Raw genomic sequence first — 7,948 nt, 5'->3', positions numbered from 1 at the left:
TCATTTATCTTTCACTTTACAATTATGTGCCAGTTGGTCTTTCACATAAAATCCCAATAAAATACATTTATGTTTTTGGTTGTAACATGACAAAATGTGGAACATTTGAAGGGGTATGAATACTTTTTCAAGGTATTGTTAGTAATTTTTCTCCTTCACTGAAGTTCACTGATAGGTGGTGGCACTGATAGGTGGCACCGATAGGTGGAACTTATGGGTGGTATAATTGGGCACTGATGGGTGGCAATGAAAGGCAGCACTGATTGGTGTCACTGATGGGCACAGACTGGCGTCACTTGCTGGGCACTACTAGGGCAGCACTGACAACATGTTGCACTGACAACATCAGTACCCTAATTGTCTGTTCAGTCTCCCCTGCGAGGAGATGCCCCTGATCGGCTCTCTTTACATGCTGTGATTTACATGTGATTGGCTGTTATTGGACACTCACATGGCCAATCACATGGGTAAACAGCCACGTCATCGGCTCTTTACCAAGACCGGGGTCATGCTGTCATTGCTGTGTCCTATTTGTCTTGCTTCATAATATCAATACATGTTATAAAACCCGGTGGGCATGGATGGTGGGCTGATTCGGTGGTACAATGGGCCACTCGACTGGACTTGCCCCCCAGGCTTAACGCTGCCAGCCCTCCCCTGATGGCAAATGCCCACAAATCGGAAAAAATAAGTGGAAAGCATAAGGGAGAACGCTGTCACTTAAGGCAAATCTTATTTAAAGCTTTCTTAGGCAGGCCTGCATCACCAGAATAGGGCTCCAACCATATAGCTCATGTAGAGTCTGTACAGGAAGGACTTCCACCCAGGAGAGGTTGAAATATGCCCCCCAGACCACCAGAATGGGCCTCCAACCTAGGGTTGCCACCTCATCCCTTTAAAACCGAACACATATTAATTACACAGGTTCTGTCGCTGATTAAGGTGGTAATTAAATTCACTTAGTGCCTTACCTGCATTAAATTAGCCTCAGAACCTGTGTAATTCATATGTGTTCAGTTTTAATGGGATGAGGTGGCACCTCTTTTCCAACCATATAGCTCATTTAGAGACTGTACAGCAAGGACTTCCAACCAGGAGAGGCTGAACCTGGCTGTGGTAAGGGATATTTTGCGACTCCAGTCCTGATCAGGTGAGGGCTAAAAAGTGAATGCTGTAAGCCGAGTCTGTCTTTGATTTATGGTTAACCAGTCCTATCAGGTTGTGGTGGTGGAGCCACCACCCATTGTATGCTGCCATGATGCACTGGGAAATATTAATTGTAAAGTGGCATTTGCAATCAGATTCATTTTTGGTGTTGAATACTCAATATGGCCATAACATTTCTTTTTAAATGAACCCCAAAGTATATTTCTTATTAATTTATAGTGTATGTTAACCCTAACCCAAACAGCAAATGGTCATATTTGTTAATTTCCTTGCTGGATTGCACAGTCCTTGTTATTGTATCTTCCTTTCCAGTGAAAAACCACATTGGAAATTAGCCTCAAAGTCACTTCTTGTTTAAAGTTCACTTTTGCCACAAAATAGACTATGCAGGCAAGGAACCCCAATAAATATTAAAAAGGAGTTCCAGCCTGGGGAAAAAAAATAAGTCAGTTTTCTTTCCACCTCATTCTACACTTGTAATATTTGCTGAAAAATGAGCTGTAAAGGCTACAGGCTCATTTATGTTGCGTTACCTAGACTTGATTTGAAGGAGTTGACAAGTTTCAACTCCTCCAGACTTGACATGTAACTTCATTTTTGCTGCACAGTGACAAATGATGCATGTTTCTTAAATGTGAACAGCTCTATCCCCTGCCCATATTATGGAAGGGAATAAAAAAGCTGCGCTACAAAATTTCATACAATTGAGTCCATATGAACCACATGATGCCAAGAAGATCAAAAAAATATATAAATGCTGTAGTCACTGGTTAATGAACACCACAGTGTGCATGCACAAACAAAATAAAGTGCCCGATCACCGTAGCTGTTGATTCTGCTTACCAAATGGAAAGCATTAAAGGCAAGTGGCTTGACCCAGCCTGGGCCTTTAAACTTGCAGATGACCACAACGCAGATGTTAATCAGGTGAAGCTGTTAAATTTGTCCGTCCCAATATCCATGCGCTCTCATTAAATGCTCAGGGAAAAGAGAAGGACCACCATGGTGTAGTATATCAAAAACGCATTGAATTTATTAAGTAACAGTTACACTTACAATTCCGTGGTAATAGAAATGCATAGAAAGAAAATGCCGGCCAGCATACACAAACGGAGCCCATCCTCCTAGTCGAATAGCGTGGTGACATGACTACGTGCCTTCCTTCAGACGCGTTTCGTCATCAACAGACGTTATCAATGGGGAATCATATGGAAGAACAGCAAAAACGTGCCTCCAAAGCCAGTGTGAACAAGACCTAACACCAGTATACACCTGTTATAAAGGGTACAAAGAATCATGAGACTTGTAGTACCAAAGGTTGTACAGTATATCTAATACTTGCATTCTGACAAGAAATGTGGGGATGCAAGGATGGATGACTAGCACCAAAACTTTTATGATGAGGGGGTGATTTATTAATATTTGAATTTCATGTTCATGTCCTTTTTTGTGAACCCATTCAACTTTTTGCATTAAAGCAGCTAGCTGCAAGCATATTACTTGAAACAAACCAGCTTTAGAAATAGGGGGCAAGGTGCAAATGTTGAACCAGAGGTTGGACTTGGTGGACTTGTGTCTTTTTTTGACCTCACCTACTATGTAACTATGAACCAGGCCCCGCAAACCTTTGCCAGACATCCTACTATTGTGCCCTTTACTACAGCCATCCTCTTACTGAGCCCAATTTTCTTACCACATCCTTACCACTCTAATACAGTACCTGTCAAATATTGCAGAGAACAACAAATGAAGTGACTCTTCAAAAAAGTATTGAGCAGGGAAATTACAGGTTGCCCTGAAGAGACAGTAATACTTTCCCATATGTGTTTGATTATCATCAGATCATATGACCATGCTGGACGGAAGTATGGAAACATTTCTTTGGCCCTCTGCAAAACCTGTAAGTTCCTTCCACAGTGGTGGTTTGGAGAATCCATTACCTTTTCACATGGCATATTCTGATTTATGGTAAGTTTACTGCAGGGCAGTTCAAGATATGTCGGTTTCAGACCTGTAAGGTAAAAAACAGCCCAGGACCCTTTTTTAATTACAGATCCCATTGTGCTGATGTCAGTGCAGACTCCTTTTCTTGATCGTGAAAGGAAACTGTTTGGAATTGGAAGTGTCCACATGTCGCAGCTAGTGACATGGACACCCGAAGAAGTACCCTGTCTTCCATAAGCAGAAGAAGAGAGAAGACTTAAAGTGATTGTAAATGATCACCTTGTAAAACAACCCATTCAGTATAAAATATAAATAAAGAGAAAACATTTTTGAATAGATATAAAAAAAAACATTATAAATAAATGTTTTCCCTTTTTTATAAGTGATCACATCCCCTCTGTTCTCAGCTACATAAGGGGGAGGAGAAGTAGCTGTACAATGATATGCCCAGTGAAAGGCTGTGCAGCGGGGTCACCTCAGGACAAGTCTGCTTATTGAAGGAGAGCAGGCTGAGTTCCCAGTATAGATAGAGAACTGACCAGGGAGTGTGCTCTGCTGCTTAGCGTGATCAGTTTTTAATAGGAAAGCAGAGGGACTGACAGAAACACCAGGAATTTAACATAAAGGAAGCAATACACTAATGTTCTATAACAAACCTCTGAGTGCTGCAAAGAACAGCTGTATTTATACTGAAATTAAATTGCACACAGTTGGGCTCTATTTACTAATTAGGTGACGTCTCAAGGCAATTAGTTCCACTAGATTTTAGTTAGGGGTATCAGAGTAAAGGGGGCTGAATACAAATGCACGCCACACTTTTCAGATGTGTATTTGTAATAAGTTTTGAATTTTTTGGTTGTAACATAACAAAATGTGGATAATTTCAAAGGGTATGAATACTTTTTCAAGGCATACAGCAGGCACATATCAGGAATAGGAAGTATTCACATGACCATAGCAATAGTGAATGGCATGTGTTTGAGTTAAAGGGGAGCCCCGAGATCAGCTTGCCAATTACTTCAATCTTTGCTGTCTTGCAAAGCAACTCCCTCTTGTAGGAATTTCAGCATCCAATGCTTCCTGGTGTCTTGGATACCAGCACCCCCCCATTGCGTGCTGTGGTTCCACCTGTCAACTGCTACATCATCAATGTGACCCTGCAACTCTTCTGATGATCCCAGTGGTGGGTCTAGTTCTGTAAGAGCAAAAATTAAACTACTTATTTTTACTGTGCACTTTAGGTACTAGCACGAGTGTTACAAATGTGAAAAAAATCCCACTTTCTGCACCTCTACCCTTTCTTCCGTAGAGTTGCTATTTTTGTAACTTGTGCTCTCATTCAGTTTTGGTCAAGACAAATTTAACGTTTGAAAATATTTCCTGGTAAATCGTCTTATCTGTACTTTCCTAACCTTCGTTTTCTTCTCTAGAACATTACAGCAAACCCCTGATGTGTAAATTATCAGTAATATATTTCAGAGATGAAGATAACACATTTTCCAACACATTGAAAAAAAGCAACCACAGATCTTGACCCATCACCACCCTTTACTTAAAGTCATTTTTTCTCAAGAACAATGTGAAAAGTGTTGCCTACTGTCAAAAGGTTTGCAAAGTGAACTTGAACGGTTTCCTCCCTGTTTAATTTACATGTTACATAATGATTTAATCTGCTAATATGGAAATTTAGCAAACACTCTGAGATAAACACACATTGCCACAGTGAATTGGATAATTCTTGACAAAGTGATTTCATGCTGGGTTCTAAAGAGCTTGAACATTAAAGCGGCTTATGATAAAATATTCTATTTAGTGTTAATAAATTCAATGTTACTAATATTGGTCTAGAATGGAACCGGTCCCAATCCCAAAGCTTTTCTTTAAATGAATCAGGGTCTTTACTGCTCACCATAAATATTCAACAGAACACCATCTTTGTTTTAGGAAAAATGATTATACACAACACCATCATCTTTACCAAGGAGGTCCTTTTATCCAGGCAAAGAGACAAAAATGTCATTACACTTACAGAGTATTAAATAATGACACCCACACCTATGCAACAAAGCAAGTACATAGTCTATGACATCATGTAAAGCGATTTTGTTGGAGATATAGGACTTTAAAGGTGCACCATATAGAAACTCACTCAGACTTAGTATAAAAATATACAAATTATTTATTTAAGAAAGGCATTAAGCGGAGGTTCTAGTACGTCACTTCTGGTCCACAGGCGGACTGATGCGAATGATATTTGGGTGTTTTTTTGTGTCCTTTTTTAATTATTTTTTTAATAAAAAAAAAGGTTTTACTTCCTGACTATTGAATCAACTGGAAGAAATCGGGATCATATCAAGGATTAGACAGGATCCAAGCAAGGAGCTGTTTTGGAAGGTCGCGATAGGTTCCATAGTAAACAATAAAACTGTGGTGACTTCTCTTGGGAGTCATTGGAGTCCGGTGAGTCCGGTGAGTGCGGTGTGTGCAGTAGTGTATTTAGGTTTTGTGCCTGACTAAACTCATGCACCCCCTGATTTAAATATGACCCACCCCTTTCTGTCAAGGAAGACCACATCCCTTGCTGTTTAAGACCCGCCCTGAAATTTTCGAGTGGGGACACTAGTTCTGAGGGCCTGGGGGGGGGGCAATGGATTCCCTTAATTTGCATAGATTTCCTCTCACTTCCTGTTTGGCTATGGGGCAGGAAGTGAAGGGAAATCTCTGCAATGAGACAGGGATGGTAAAAAATAAACTGACCTCCCTTATTCTAGCCAAAATAAAAAAAAGGGTTGCCTATAGTTCTACTTTAAGCACAAATCCCCCCCCCCCACAGTTGCGGAATGCTGTCCGCCCACATACCGGAAGCAGTGTGGCCGCTTTATGGGGGCGCTAGATTAATTTGCCTTTCGGCCCAGTCCGCCGCCTAAATCTAGCGCTACACTGACAGTGTAGTGCAACTGGCGGGGACTCTTTCCGTGCTGCCCCCCTGCAAAGTGCTGCCCTAGGCCTGGGCCTTTTTTTTACCAAAAACATGTAACAGAATAAATATTGGCCTAAACTGCGGAAAGACATTTGATTTTTTATAGCAGAAAGTAAAAAAATATTGTTTTTTTTTTTCAAAATAGTCTGTCTTTTTTGTTTATAGCGCAAAAATAAAAAAAATGCAGAGGTGATCAAATACCAGCAAAAGAAAGCTCTATTTGTGTGAACAAAAGGACGTCAATTTTATTTGGGTAAATCGTTGCACGGCCGTGCATTGTCAGTTAAAGCAACACAGTGCAGTATCACAAAAAATGGCCCAGTCAGGAAGGGAATAAAACCTTCTGGAGCTGAAGTGGTTCAATATAGTATTTTATTGTCCAGAAAGGTAAATATTACTCTTGATTCTAGCACCCCAAGACTAAATGAGCAGTTAGTCAATCTGCTATAGCAGGGTTGGTAAGTGGTTAATTAGCAAAACTTCCTGTTCTTTGTGTCCATTTGTTTGGTTTGTTTACCTGGGTGTGTGATATACTGCTGATTTAGGCCCCTTTCACACTGACGATCCGTTCACGCCCGCCTGTCAGTTTTTCAGGCGGACCTGAACGGATGCTCAATAGAGGTCTATGGAGCGTCAGATGTCAGCGGTGACATGTCCACTGACATCCGACCCGCTCCGATCCGAAAAAGTGTGACGGAGGAAAAAGCTATTTTTCCATCCGTCTGCGGATCGGATCGGGTGACGACGGACACTGAGGTCCGTCCTCATCCGATTTCCCATAGGGGAGAGTGGCGCTGTGACAGGTCCGTCCCTGCACAGTGTGCAGAGATGGACCTGTCATCTTCCTGCTCAGCGGGGATCGACGGAGTGATCCCCGCTGAGCGAACGGATATCCACGGGGCGGATCAGCACTGATCCGTCTCGTGTGAAAGGACCCTTACTGAAATTCTGGACCTTGATCTCTTCCTGTTTCCTGGATTACTCTCCACTCTGAGGATTCGACATTACTCTGCCAGCCTGCTTTAGACCACGCTTCTGGATTTTGACTTTGTACATCGCTATCAAGATTTGTTGCTCACCCAGCCTACCTGACTTCGCTAAACGCCTCAACCCCCTAGCCAAAACTCCACTCTGGACTTAACCTTTTGCAGGTACCTTGCACTTTGCCAGCTTTTTGCGGCCCTGTCCCAACTTTTTTGAGACATGTTGCTGCTATCAATTTTAAAATGACCTTTTTTTTCTTTTGATATTTTTCTATTTTCTTTTGTGAATAAAATATGGATTTAGGAGGAATGATGAGAACAATTAGGTTGGTATTTTGAGACAAGGTTATTGATGTACTGTAGCTGGGGGCCGAGTTGTGGGTAGCTTTGTAAGTTGTTAGTATTTTGAATTTAATTTGTTGGGTGAGTGGAAGCCAGTGGTGGGATTGACAAAGAGGGGTAGCAGACACTGAACGGTTGGTGAGGTGGATGAGTCTGGCAACAGCATTCATGATGGACTAAAGGGGGAATAGCCTGTGTAAAGGTAATCCCGTGAGGAGAGAGTTGCAGTAATCAAGGTGAGAGGTGACCAGGGAGTGAACCAAGAGCTTTGTAATGCCATTGGTTTGGAAGGGACTTATTTTGGAGATATTGTGGAGGTTGAAGTGGAAAAATCTGTTTTTATGTAGATTTTACACAGTATTGCCACTTTATTTGGAATTGGGGTTGTAGTGCTATAGATGTCCCAATATTTATATGTAGGTATTGAATTGCTGAGAGCAAATATAGTCTTTAGCGGTCTGATGAATGAGTTTGTAATGCACATTTGATTAACTGAATAATGGACAATCAGAATAGTGAATGTGTGCAGAAT

General features: G+C 41.4%; 1 long non-coding RNA gene across 1 annotated transcript; it reads left to right on the top strand.

Moving 5' to 3' along the window:
* Positions 1-2,654: 2,654 nt before the first annotated feature.
* On the top strand, positions 2,655-4,912 carry LOC143984444 (uncharacterized). Its single transcript, XR_013274863.1, has 2 exons — positions 2,655-3,135; positions 4,542-4,912. It is a non-coding gene; the product is annotated as an uncharacterized LOC143984444 (long non-coding RNA).
* Positions 4,913-7,948: the final 3,036 nt, after the last annotated feature.

Source organism: Lithobates pipiens, unplaced genomic scaffold, assembly GCF_037356315.1.
Source record: "Lithobates pipiens isolate NorthernLeopardFrog02 unplaced genomic scaffold, aLitPip1_a1.2 Scaffold_16, whole genome shotgun sequence".
In the NCBI taxonomy this organism is placed as follows: domain Eukaryota; kingdom Metazoa; phylum Chordata; class Amphibia; order Anura; family Ranidae; genus Lithobates; species Lithobates pipiens.
Note: the sequence above shows the minus strand (reverse complement) of the source record. Positions and strands in the feature narration are given on the sequence as shown.